The sequence below is a fragment of the Heptranchias perlo genome, chromosome 24 (genome assembly GCF_035084215.1).
Source record: "Heptranchias perlo isolate sHepPer1 chromosome 24, sHepPer1.hap1, whole genome shotgun sequence".
Taxonomy (NCBI): domain Eukaryota; kingdom Metazoa; phylum Chordata; class Chondrichthyes; order Hexanchiformes; family Hexanchidae; genus Heptranchias; species Heptranchias perlo.
In genome coordinates, this window is record NC_090348.1 from 14,756,686 (window position 1) to 14,771,380 (window position 14,695).

At 40.8% G+C, this 14,695-nt stretch overlaps 1 protein-coding gene across 1 annotated transcript in view; it reads right to left on the reverse strand.

Moving 5' to 3' along the window:
• Positions 1-3,632: 3,632 nt before the first annotated feature.
• Positions 3,633-14,695, reverse strand: part of LOC137341580 (potassium voltage-gated channel subfamily A member 3-like) — a 47,857-nt gene continuing 36,794 nt past the window's right edge. The window contains exon 2 of the mRNA XM_068004798.1: positions 3,633-4,498. The gene's annotated coding sequence lies outside the window, so the exon portion shown is untranslated. The remainder of the gene's footprint in view (positions 4,499-14,695) is intronic.

Below are 14,695 nucleotides of genomic sequence, written 5' to 3' on the forward strand. Positions count from 1 at the left end.
CCCAAAACTGTACCCGGGGGCCATTGCTGTCAATGTAGTGGCCCAAAATTTGAAGCCTCTTCGCGGCAATCTATCTGGGAACACCCAGCAGGTGTCTGCAACTCGTCGGTCTCATTTAAATGCAGCTCGAGGCCCAATATCGGGCAGGCTGACGCAAATCAATTTCTAGGCCATATGATGTATTTTCTTTATTTATTTAATCTGTTATTTCTTCAAAGAATTCTATGTGGCTGGATAAGCATGACCTAACTTTTAGAAATCTGTGCTGATTAACTCATGAGCCTCCAAGTGCTTAGTAATTTTATCCTGCATTATAGACTTGGTAGTTTATCTACAACTGAAGTAATACTAACTGGGCTAGGTTGTTTCAGAAAGCCAGTGGGGAGATAGCAGCGGCTCCAACCACAGTTTTCTAATGCTCTTTAAATAAGCAAATTGCACCAGGGGACTGGAGGGTGGCCAATAGAATACATCTGTTCAAAAAGAGAGAGAAACGTGATCCATTGGTCCACATGTGTGTGCTGTACCAAATGATGACAATGAAAAGATATTAAAACATTTGTAATGTAGGGCTCCTTCTACACATTATGCCACAGAATGGTAGGACTTGTGTTTATGTCTGTACCTCCTCAAAATGTGAGTTCCCAATCTTGGCAGGGTGATCAGAAGAAGGGAAAATTGGAAGGTGAATCAGCCTAGGCCAGTCTTGTGTCAGTCAGCTCAACTGTGTTTTTAGCTGATACCTGAAGACTGGTGCATAGCAGGAGGAGACCCAAAGAAAGACAGAATAATTATCTTAAAAAGTGGGCAACATGGTACATAGATACCATAGGCGACAAATTAAATACACCTCTGCGTCAATATCTCAACTCTCCAATAACTGTTATCCTCATGAGCATTGCCTTGGCCATGACACACATTGACTGGACCACTACTGCATTTGGAAAACAAAAATGTCTCTTCCTTAATTGACTTCTCATTTTATATTCAAACCATTAATTTTCCTTTGCTGTGTCATGTCTCAATAATGTTTAACATTGCTTAATTTATTCCATTTTCCTTTTGTAAAATTCTCAAATAAGGAATATCATAAACAACAAAAATGGAGCAAGACACAATTAAAAGGACTGTGGTTTGCGCACAACGAACTACCAGTGCCAGGGGAATCTGACGAGAGGTGAGGCACTTCTCCCAGGGGCAGGAGAATATCAAAGAGAAACTGGATTCATCTTGCTCATCTGCTCCCTCTGCTGCATTGGTAAGACTTTAAAGATGTTCAGTGCTTAGAGTCACAGTCAAAGCTGGGTGCATGCTACTGGTCCACACAACAAATAAACAATCAGGGAAAAATATATTACTGGAGGTTTTGTTATATAACTTGCATAAATTATGTAGAATTAGTGGCATAAAACTAATATTGATCATTAGAACATTATTCTTATAATAATTTTCAAACAAACTGATGCTGAAGTCACACAACTAACCTTGTTATAAATATATCCATACAACTGAAGATTCTGGCTTTCATTTTTTTGCAAATAATGTGTTATTAATTCATATTTTTTTTCATAAAAATGTTACAAAATTTAATTCTTTCAGTTATAGGGAAGCTGAAGCTAGATAGCCATTCTAAGTTTCAAAAAGTAGGGTAATGAGAATACTTCTGAAGGAATAAATGTAATTTTGCAATTAATAATACTTAGCAATTTTGCTTCAATGTTTTATAAGGTCTCTATATTTTCTCCTTTTTCCAGCCCTGTTTGTGTATTTTAACTGTTAGAAGGAGTTTCATGAAAGGCCAAATGACATGTCTGATGTACACAAGTAAATTGGAACTAAGGGAACAAGCTCTACCCCTCCCTAGTGCTCAGTTGTCAAGGGTAGAACTGAGTCGTAAAGACCATGACGGTTTAATCCCTGAAAAATTGAGTTCAGACCCAAAACATTAACCTGTCTTTTCTCTTTGGATGCTGCTTCTAGTACTTTTAATGTTTAAAGTTTAATTCCTGGTTGGTGCTGGTTTTGAAGATCTCAGCTTGGAGTGGCAGTAGGGGTGCTTCAATTCTCCTTATACCTACTGGGCTTGGTATTGGAAACATCAGCAGGGTTCCTGCTCCTCACCTTTGTCCAGTTATATCCTATTGTAAAACATGTGTGGACATCAATAGGGGACAGGAATGAGCTTGACGGTGATGCCCCTCTAAAAATCAAATAACCTGCTGCCCCTCACTGACGAGGCTCCCAGATGAAGAATGGCCACTTGGATGAGGTAAGAGGAGGTGAGTGGCTCCTGGGGAACTGAAATCCACATTATCTCAACAAATGTGGAATTTTATTCAAGGATGGAACTGTACCCCACATGAGTTAGCATCTGTAAATCTATACCATAAGCATGAGTCAGCACCTGTAGAACTGTACTCCAGCATGAGACAGCACTTGTGAAACTGTACCCCAGTGAGAGTCAACACCTGTGGCAGTGCATCCCAGCATGAGTTAGAGCCTTCAGAAAAGTTTAGGAAAGAGGAGAAAATTCAAAGGGGACAGAAAGCAGAGGAGTCGACATGTAAGTTTCACTTTATTTTTGCGGAGCTGAGAGGAGCAGGATTTCCCCCCAGGCTCCGAAAAACCGGTCTGGGCCGCTGCCTCTCCGAATTGCCCCCACCCCAACAGACCTACCTTCTTCCGGACTGCCCGATATTGCAGCAGCCCAGAGCCGGCGGGCTGCCCCCGGACACTCGATTTACGCCTGCAGCCCTCCAGTTCGATGCTATTAAGGCCCGACCCTCAGATTGAACCGGGTCTCCCGCCGGGACTATCGGGCAATCACCCAAATTCCGCTCGGGGAGAGGGGGGAAATCTACCCCCCGGTGTCTGATTTGCTTTTCAGCAATTTCCAAGCAACCTGCTCAAAAACCAGACTGTTCATCTGAAAATGAAATGGGTAGCAGCTTGAACCCCAAATGTAAAAGTGATATGTAGACGTTACTATTGCAGGTGTACAGCTGTGTACTAAGTATAGTCAATGCCGTGTTAAAAAGGATTCAGAAAAGCTGTATTATATTGTATCCATTTCAAGACCGAAGCAAAACAAAGAAAAATGCGGTGGGAAAAATAAACAAATGTGTTATTACATATAATATAGAAACAGAAATTTTGAGACAGAAGAAAGTTCTTCTTCCCTGCGTTGAATTTAAATCCCTCTTGGAGGCTAATTTTACACAGTTCCACTTTCCGGCTATCTCTCTATATTCTTTTAAATTCCTCTTTTAAGTAATTATCCTGCACTTCTTTGAATACTGTAATCAAATTAGCACTGATCACCACTTGTGGCAAAGCACTCCACATTCTGATAATTTTGTGTGCAGGAGTTTCTTCTAATCTCCCTCTTTTATGTATCCAGTGCTTATCTTGAGATCATGACCTGTTATGTGTTTTATAACCAAGATCTTTGTTGACCATTTCATAGCTGTAGCCTCTGACCCCTGAGGCGCAGATGTTAAGGTATTTATACAGGTTCCCAGAATCCTTCAACCATAGGATAACATATAAATATGTCAAAAATGTATTGGCACTTAAATAAAAGAAAAATAAGTGAATACGTCAAACTGAGGTAGATGTCTTTAATTAAAATGATACAATCATTTGGCAAAAGTGCATTGATAATTTGCAAATAAGATGCAACAATAAGTGCTTTTCCAACAAATCATAATATGTTAAAAATGCAACTAAACTTCATGCTGGAACATTTACCATTACCACTCTGAACAAGTGGTCTCCCAAATGTACTAAGAAATTAAAATCTGTGTACAGCCAAAATAAAACCCTTTCATTTTTAAAATTAATATATCATGAGTAAACTCAATCATTTAATATAAAACATATAAAATACATAGAAAAATATATATTTGAACAATTCACCCACGAGATTAAACCCACAGTACAGAACATAATTTACTGTCCACAATTGATAAATAGACCCCCACATGTTAAACTTTAATTGTTAGAACAGTTGCAGCCCAAAAGAAAAATCTTTAGAATTTTTGATGTTTCAAATGATATGCACATCACCTGATCAGGACAGTAAGAACCTCCATATAAATTTGAATTTATTTTCTTGTAATGTATAAGTTCTCTACAGTTTGTGGCAAATTAAATTAAATTAAAATGCAAAAAAAATCCTTAAAAGGTGAGAAGGAAAAACCCAATATCATCAAAATCTGATCACATACATTTTAGAGAAGTGAATAAACACTAGTTACAGAACTGGTTTGGGGTTTTGTCATCAGATAGTATTAGATACAGGATGTGTGGGATCCTCTTTTTCCAGTGTTTGCCTGTTTTTTCTCCCCAATTCTACTGTTGTCTGGCTTTTCTCGTCATGTTGGCACACATTGATTCAGAATTATTTATTTCATTTTGGATCAAGCAGCAGGCGCTGGTTCGATCAGATGGTGCACAGAGTGGGTAATCACGTAGCAAAGCCGTGTGTTCCTGTTTCCTGCAAAGCAGAGGAGAATACATGGACTGAATGGTAATGTTACATTGCAACAGTCAAGAGTACTGTAGACCTGAATACACTAAACCGACTGATCATGTGACTTGTCAAAATACCACAAACACAAAGATCAAGAATAGCAGTACATGTGGAGAGGAAAGTTGCTGCACCACAAGCCAACCGACATCAGGTCAACAGGCCAAAAAGTGAGCAGGACTGCAAAGAACAGACAGGCTGTTGCAGGACAACCCATCTGCTAGAAACGCAACAGCAACAGAAACAAAATCACAAAATAAAGACACAAAGCTTCAGAGAAAAAAAAGGTAAAAATAACAAACCTGCGATGTCTACAGAGAGTGTAAAAAACTGTGTTGTTGCAATCACTGTTCTTATGCAATGCATCAACCATAGTTATTAAAAAGAGAATATATTGGGGTAAACAACAACACTTAGATTACTCCACTACTGAAAAAAGTCCTTCATAACCCACAAAAGATCTCAGGAGTGAAATAAATGTGGTGATATTCAAATTTTGTGTTAAATGCAACAAAATTATCTCATGCGAGGAGGATCCAAGAGAATTAAGAGCAATTAAACCCTATATTGCACCACTGATTTGTATACCTTTTTCTGAAAATGCTATTTTTCCTCTCAGCTAGTTTTATTGTGCTCAAGTGACGAATGTAAAAGATGGAACAGAACACATTTCTTTCAACTTAAAGGGTAGAAAATGAACATCTGACACATCAATGATGAAAGGCCAGAGTCCTTGTTTCTTACACCCAGTTTGAAGAACCAGTCACACAATGACGATATGCATTTTTTTTAGAGCGATTCTTTATGATGCTGGTGGGATGCTCGATTATTGACATTTGTTTCTTTCTACCAGCTCAAGAAGGATGATGCTGCCCAAAAAATTTGCATGGTGAAACTGTGATTGAAGTTGATGTCTTTACGGTGTACACCCAAATATTGGGGGAGTGACAGTGCCTTAATATGATGGATGAATGCATCCTTAGGTGAGGCAAAGAGCACCATAGACTCTCTCTATTTTCTTTGGCTACAAGAGTGAGAAGTACTCTCATCACTTATACTGACAGATCTGCCTTTATGTAGGACAGCCAATACACCTATTAATATGCTATCCAATGTATGTGGTCTTATTTCCAATACGTACTGACCTGACTCACTATACAGCTTATGGCATTTGAAATCAAACACAGGATGGATTATGAATTTCTTCCACTTTTCAAACATAATGGGGAGGTTTGTTAGTTGCGCTCTGGCAGCAGGAACAGTGCACACTACGCTTTGCACCCGTCATCCTGCACTAAATACTGGCTTCTTGTCTCATTATATATTCACAGTGAGCTCCTGGTGGGGAATCTACTAGCCACTGGTTGGGGGGGTGGAATATTAAATGTTGTGCCATCTATTTAAGGACTGCAGCAGCCATTTAAAAGGGAATGTTTTATCTTTGCTGTCGAATGTGTAAAAACCTACAATTATAATGAGGCACTGTCAAGGCAGAGCACCCCAATTTTTGGTTGCGGCTAAGGAAGTGCTGCTTTAAGAAGTGGGGAGAAATAGGGTAGCCCTGCTAATGCACTCTGTGGCACCCTCCCTATAGGAGAGCAGTGAAATGTGCTTGGTAGGAGGTGATGGAACACCCAAAGAAATTGGTAACAAATCCAGAAAAGGTTTTCAGACCTGAAGAAATCAGCCAAAGACAGAAAACCAGTGCCTTTTACCAAGGTAATGCGTCCTACCAGTCTCTTACACCAATCTGAAGTGTCCCAGCAGTATCTTATAGCAAGGTAAGGCACATAACAAGTAATTAAATCAAGGTAAGGAGCTGCACTACTATCTTAAACGAAGGTAAGCTATTCTACCAGTACCTGATACCAAGATAAGAAAACCCACCTGTAACTTATACCAAATAAATGGGTAAAATATGCATGCCACACACTGTTACACTTTTACTGCTGTCTCATACAAAGCACTTTCACTGCATTATAGCCCTTTGAATGCATACTATGCATGATCTTGCTGCAGGAGGGTGTGCATTCTGACTGCAATTTATAAATTAGACTTGCCACACTGACATATCAAAAAAGCTTCACACAAAAAATTCTTCTAAAAAACTTTGCTGCATGTTGAATATTTCCATACTCACTCACAGTAGCCTGCAGCATAGGCATTTGGATGTCACTGGATGTGCTCCTACACTTTTAATATATCAAAACCTCTCTAGTTGCAGGACAAGGTGGCAAATAACAGAAAGGCACAGAGCAGAACTGAAGAAGGCCCTGGAACTACTAGCCTCGAGCGACTTTGAGGAAGCTATCATGGAAATCCTAACAATCGAGAACATAATGGAAGCGTGGCAGGATGTAGACATTCCCACGCCAAGGATTCATTTCATCCATCTCTACCTAGTCATTCACTCACTCTCACTGGTGCTGTCTGCAAATGGGTCTCCTCCTCCACCTTCCCCTCTTTGGGTGACGAGCATGTAGCAGATAGCAATGATCTTAGGCTGTACTGCAAGATCACTAACCTGTCCAGGCACCTGAAGTGCTGCTTCAAGATACCAAGTATGTTCTATAATAACCCTGTTAGATGCATGGGCCTTGTTGTATCTGCATTCACTTTCTGACTGAGTCTTGCATGAATGTCATTAGTTAAGGCTGAAGAGGGTAGCCTTGTTCTCCTAGGAGACATCCTTCAAGTGTTTCTTTTCCTTCAAATAAACCACGCACAGAGGATTGCTTGAAAGTAAAAGAATTGTGACTTGTGCCTGGGAAGCAGACATTGATCTGCATGATCCTGTGCTGCTGAAATTTCACTCTATAGCTCCTGGGCAACACTCTTTTCCAGGCACTACAGAGAAGAGATGCATTTGGGTCTCTGCCACCTTTACGCTGCCCCATGGTTTCTGGGGCTTGTATCAATAATAGGCACACAGCCAACATAGTAATGTTAATCATAGGTTGGGCATTCCCAGCCCTCCCACCTCATTTACCTTCCAGTAGCGTGGCAGGAAGCTGGTGCTGGAGCCAGACCAGGACCTCCCTCAGGGGTCCTGAGGGAGCCTGGCAGCAAGGACCAAGCAGGTCAGTACCTGACCTTTACTGAAGGAGAGTGCAGAATTGGTGCTTGGAGGCCATCTGGCTGCTGCTCTCCAGTGGCCACCAGGAAGCCCAGAGGCGGGTGAGCAAGACAACAGCTGCAGCTCTGTCAGGTCTGTTGCTGCACGCCTGTTTCTGCTCCATTTCCTACATCCATACTCATCTATGCTAATAGTTCAAGATACCAAATTCATCATGACACCATCCAGGACAAAGCAGCCCACTTGATTGGCACCCCATGGTGATGTGGTGATTGGCGCCCCATCCACCACCTTAAACATTCACTCCCTTCACCACCAGTGCACCGTGACTGCAGTGTGTACCATCTACACGATGCACTGCAGCAACTCGCCAAAGCTTCTTCGACAGCACCTCCCAAACCAGTGACCTCCCCTACCTAGAAGGACAAGCAGAGCAGGCACATGAGAACATCACCACCTGCACATTCCCCTCCAACTAACACACCATCCTGACTTGGAAATATATCACTGGGTCAAAATCCTGGAACTCCCTACCCAACAGCACTGTGGGAGTACCTTCACCACACGGAATGCAGCGGTTCAAGAAGGCGACTCACCACCACCTTCTCAAGGGCAATTAGGGATGGGCAATAAATGCTGGCCTTGCCAGTGATGCCCACATCCCATGAATGAATAAAAAAAAATTGAGGACATAACAGGCTGGCCAATAGACTCTGCCTATCCTGCTTCTTGCTGAATGAAAGTGTAATTAGTGGAATGCACAGTGTTGTTGAAATTTAAAAATGCACAAAAATGAGTTAACTTTGTGCAATGCATGTGTACTCATTTATTTAATTCAGTAATCATTATATGGAATTTGATTAACTAGGCCTTCCATCGACCCAGTTCCTTTATGCCTGGATTATCTCTCGACAACCTGTAGCTCTGCTACATTATCTGTTTTAACAGCATTTCCTTATCCATCAAGGGTGCCTGGATGGCAACTCCAGCTTCATGGGGAGCAAATCATGTAAGTTGATAGCTGCAATGTATCCCCTTGCCCGCCAGCTGGCAAGTCATTTTTCAGCTGGCACCAAGACCGCAATTCCCAACTGTATCCCTGATGATAGGAGAATTTTTCAATCTCCTCCCCATTTCTTATCAAACTCCTCTCCTTCCTCGGACCCATCTCAACCCTCTCACCCCCACCTGATCAGCTCCTATGCTTTTGATCTCCTCTCAGTTCAACTACCTTTCCTTGTCCCAGTGCTCACCAACACCATAAATAGCTTCCTCTGTGCCAGTACTATTCCCCTCCTCTTCAAAAACCATAATCATTACCGCCTCCTCAAAAAGCCTGCACTTGAACCCTCCATCCGCTCAACATATATATATATATAAATAATTTGCACTTGGGTATGGGGTACAAGATAAAATTTTGCCGATGGCACAAAAATAGGGAGCATTGTTAACTGTGAAGAGAACTGCCTGCAAATTCAGGAGGGCATGGACACATTCGTAGTTTGGACAGATAGATATCAGTTGAAATTTAATGCAAAGAAATTAGAGGTGATACATTGTGGGTGGAAAAATAAAGAGAGGAAATAGACACTAAATGATAAAACTTTGGAAGGACTTAAGGACCAGAGAGATGTAGGGACTCAGATACACAAATCTTTAGAAGAACAAGATGATAAACTGTAAAAGAAAATATGGATTGCCGGGTTTTATAAATAGGGACATAGAGTACAAAAGCAAAGAGATAATGCCAAACCTATACAAATCATCAGTTAGGCTGCAGTTAGAATTGTGTCTGGCTTTGGGTGCTTACTTTAGGAAAGATGCAATGGCTAGGAAGACAGTTCAGAATAGATTCACTAAATGATACCAAAGATGACAGTGTTCAGTTATAAGAGACTGGAGAAACTGGGGCTTTTTACATTTAAAACAAAGGAAGTTAAGAAAAGACCTGATAGAGGTGTTCAAAATTATGAGAGGCTTTGATAATGTAAATCAGGATAAACTATTTCCACTGATCGATGAGTTAATAATTAGAAGGCATGAATTTAAGAACATTGCCAAAACACAAAGGGAGAGGTTAGGATTTTTTTTATATGCAGAAGATTGTTTAGACATGGAATGACCTACCAGAAACAGTGATGGAAGCAGAATCAATAATAGCTTTTAAAAGGAAATGAATAAATATTTGAAAAATAAAAAAAAGGATATGTGGAAAGGGCAGGGAAATGGGACTAACTGGAGAATTCTTTTAGAGAGTTGGAACAAGTGCGATGGGCCAAAAGGCCTCCTTCTGTACTGTGCACAATGAATACTGGAAAATTTAAATGGATAGAAGATTGGGTAAGCTCCCTTACAAGCATGCGCTCTTCTCCACCTGATTTTCCTGTATTCGCTGGGCTCAGGTGATCCAGTAGTTCCAGGCGCAGGTAAATCTGCCCGTATGATTCTGACCACTCTTTCCGCTGCAAAGTCCTAGAATGTGTTGTCCACACCAAACTTTATACTTGACTTTCCCACCATTTCCTCTCCGAATCCCTTTAGTCTGGTTTCCACAACACTAAGACTGCTCTGGTCAAAATCATCAACAGCATCCTCTGTGACTGCGATCATGGTGCGTTATCCCCCTTTGTCCTCCTCGACCCCCTGTCTAGCGGAACTTGGCTTTTGCTGCCTGCAAAGGTACTTTTGCTCTATTTTGGGCTGTGAGCAGGTGTTTTCCTCTATCTACTCCATGTTATCTTTGGATAGCAAAGTTATGCTGCATGCAGCAGACTATGATGATCTTGAATACTCTGATGGGGCTGTATTGTAAGGTGCACTCTCATCTGTCCAGGCATCTGAAGCGCTGCTTCACCTTGTTTATAAAGGGTAGCATTGGTCTCCTAGGAGCCAATCGTGCACACTTCTTCCCACTCAAATAATCCTGGTAGAGTGCAGCACCTTAAAGTGAAGGCAGTCTGACTACTGCCTATTTACTTGCACAATTCTGTCTTGATGATCTCAGGTGATTTGCACATTGATGAAGTGGAAACCCCTGCAATTCATAAAGGTCATGGGATTGTGTGCAGGGGCCCATAATGCCACATGGGTGCCAATGATGCCCTGGACCTTGAAAATTCCTCCCATCTGAAAAATTCCACTGCCTTCTCATTTTGTTACTAGTTACCCATGGGGAAAGTGATGAAATGATTTGACTACTTCAGTAACTTGCTTGATACATTTGTGAACTGTGCATTGGCTGATGTTGCTGATGCCCCCTTTGGCATCTTAGAATCAACCTGAAGCATAAAAGGGGTGGAGGTTGGCAGGAGGTCACTTTCCAGTTCTGTCACTGGCCCTTGAGTCAAGTACAACTTGCGAAGACCCACTGCCTCTAATATGCCAAGGGAGATGTGCTTCTGTGCTTAGATATGGGTTTGGAGATAATGGCAGCTGAGGCAATCTGTTTCAGACTAACTTCATTGACCTCATATCCCTCCTTTCACCATCTTCATCTTCCAAAATGCATCAAAATAATGGGATTCCCAATGGATGCCCAGTAGTAAATTATAGGTAATGCAACCAAAAATATCTCAGATAAAACTCTTGACACAAAACCTCAAAAAATAAATAGGGCAACTAAAAAAAAGCTTTGAAAACAGCCTGCACTACAAATCTCCAGTAAAATTGCACAATCGGTTTACTGCTTCTCCAGGTAACATGGAGACGAATGCCAACGTGAATTGAAGGTACTTTCGGTTTAGTTGATTCAAAATTGCAGGTCTCCCTTTAAATACTGAATTCCTGTCAACCCAGAATAGGCGGCTGGCTCCAAGGCTCGTCCTGTAGTGGCAAAATTAACACCCAGCGCATTCCTAGTGAGAACCATTGGGAAATCGTGTCAGTGTTCTAGTAATATCATTTCAATATACCAACATATGATAATGAGGCTGTGGGCTGTTTTCAGCCTTTGGCCCACTTACAAGTTAACACGCATGTAAAAATAGCTTGCCCAGAAATGTAGAACAGGCGCTTTATGCATCCACATACCGCCAGTTCCACCCTTCAGTCTACTGTGCTTTTAGTGTCTCCACTTAAAGTGCGCAGCTTAGTAACAATCTGTGTACCAGTCCAGGGACACATTAGCAACTGTCCTGAATATAAACAAGATTTTTTTATTCTTGGCAAACAACTTTTCCTTAGCAAAACAAATCTGTACAGGAAGAGACTATAAATATGGAGCAACATTGAAACCGCACTGCCAGCCTTTTATAGAATGTTTTATTTTTATTTGTGCCATGTCATGTGACATCTTCTCCGTGGAGTTATTTTTTTACAATATTTCATGGAGATAATGTCGTTGTGGCACTTTCAGGAAAAGGAACGGCTCAAAGTTAGGTCACTGGGATGCTCCATTATCTGCATATCAAAATACTTTCCATTTAAAATAATAAAAAATTTAAATATTCAATGTATTATTTTAATTATTTACCTGATGTGTGATATGAACAGAAGTCATGATTCATAGGATACAGATTATAGGGGTAAGTGACCCTGAGCTCTTTACAAGGAAGCCTCTACAACAATCTTTTAGCCTCATCTCCGAACCTTGTAACCGACAAGCACAGATTTCTCACTCAGTGCTCGACTGCGGAGTCACACCTACCGCTGACCATAACTCATAAGAATTCAGTCAGATATAGGATGGAGTTGTGAAGGTCAGCGCACCTCATTCGCAGCTGGTACCGTTTCCCATCCTATATCTGACTGAATTCTTTCTTATGCGTTATGGTCAGCGGTACGCCAACCCCTGCAACACACACACACACACACACACACACACACACAAAGATTTTGATTTTTCACACTTACTTTCTTTGGTGCATTTTCGAGTATATTTGTATCTATACTGGTACTGAATATAGGCATTGCAATATTTATCATCTGATAAGGAAGGGGCATTTACTCAATGTTTACCAAAAGGAAATGAATTATTTCTCTTCATAGGGTAAACTCACTGATCTCACCCTCCCGGTGGGAAGCAGCGCTCAAAGGGAGCATGAGTCAGAAAATCTGTAGTACGGCGTTGTGTCCCTATCTCTGAACTGCAACCCCCTTGAACACGGCTCACTGCTGGGAGTGCAGGATTGGTGAATTTACCTGAACTTTTATCTCAGTTAAAACTGTACACACTGCTTTCAAAATTAAAACTGTACACACTCTTTCCAAAGTTAAAACTGTATTCACTCCTTCCAAAGTTAAAACTGTACAAACTCCTTTTAAAGTTAAAATCAACACACTATTTCCAAAGTTAAAATCAACACACAGCTTCCAAAGTTAAAATCATCATACTCCTTCCAAATTTAAAACTGTACACACTGCTTCTGAAGTTAAAACTGTACACATTGCTTCCAAAGTTAAAATGTACACACTGCTTCCAAAGTTAAAATGTATACATTGCTTCATAGAATCATAGAATGATAGAGCACAGAAGGAGGCTACTCGGCCCATCATGCCTGTACCTGCTCTTTCCCCATAGACATGCAATTTTTCCCCTTGAAATATTTATCCAATTCCCATTTGAAAGTTACTGTTGATTTTGCTTCCACCACTCTTTCAGGCAGTGCATTCCAGGTCATAACAACTCGCTGTGTAAATTTATTTTCCGTCATGTCGCCTCCGGTTCTTTTGCCAGTTATCTTAAATCTGTGTCCTTTGCTTACCAATCCTTCTGCCACTGGAAACAGTTTCTCCTTATTTACTCTATCAAAACCCTTCATGATTTTGAACAGCTCTATCAAATCTCCCCTTAACCTTCTCTGCTCCACGGAGAACAACCCCAGTTTCTCTAGTCTCTCCATGTAACTGAAGTCTTTTATCCCTGGTACCATTCCAGTAAATCTCCTCTGCACCCTCTCAAAGGCCTTGACATCCTTCCTAAAGTGTGGTGCCCTGAATTGGCCACAATACTCCAGCTGGGGCCTAACCAGTGTTTTATAAAGGTTTAGCATTCCTTCCTTGCTTTTTTACTCTACGCCTCTATTTATAAAGCCAAGGATCCCGTATGCCTATTTAACAGCCTTCTCAACTTGTCCTATCACCTTCAAAGACTTGTGTACGTACATTCCCAGGTCTCTCTGTTCCTGCAGCCCCTTTAAAATTGTACCATTTAGTTTATAATGCCTCTCCTCATTCTTCCTAGCAAAATGGAATCACTTTACACTTCCCTGCGTTAAATTTCATCCGTCATGTGTTTACCCATTTCACCAATCTATGTCCTCCTGAAGTCTCTTCCTATCCTCCTCACTGTTTACTACATTTCTAAATTTCCTGTCATTTGCAAACTTCGAAATTATGTCCTGTATACCCAAGTCCAGATCATTAATAAAAATCAAAAAGAGCAGTGGTCCCAACACCGACCCCTGGGGAACACTGCAGCACACTTCCCTCCAGTCTAAAAACAACCATTCACCACAACTCTCTGCTTTCTGTCCCTTAGCCAATTTTGTATCCATGCAACCACTGTCCCTTTAATCCCATGGGCTTCAATTTTGCTAACAAATCTATTGTGTGGTACTTTATCAAACTCAGTTAAAATGTACACACTCCTTCCAAAGTTAAAATGTGTACATTCCTTCCAAAGTTAAAATGTACACACCCCTTCCAAAGTTAAAACAGAACACACTCCTTCCAAAGATATAACTGTACACACTATTTCCAAAGATATAAATGTACACACTACTTCAAAAGATATAACTGTACACACTACTTCCAAAGTTAAAACTGTACACACTCCTTCCAAAGGTATAACAGTACACACTCCTTCCAAAGGTATAACTGTACACATTCCTTCTAAAGTGATAATTGTACACAACACTGATTCCAAATGCTGACAATCCCCATAAGCCAAAATGGTGATGCAGTTCTATCAGGTTCTGATGCATGCTAGTCCAGAAAAATTAAATTATTTTCATTAGAAATGGTACATTCTGGTTAATTTTAACATTTTTATACTTCACAAATGTTAAACTTTTAATAGTAAAGGAATACAAACCAAAGGACTAACCAGGTGCAACTTCCCCAAAAGTTACCTTGATAGTCATTCTCCC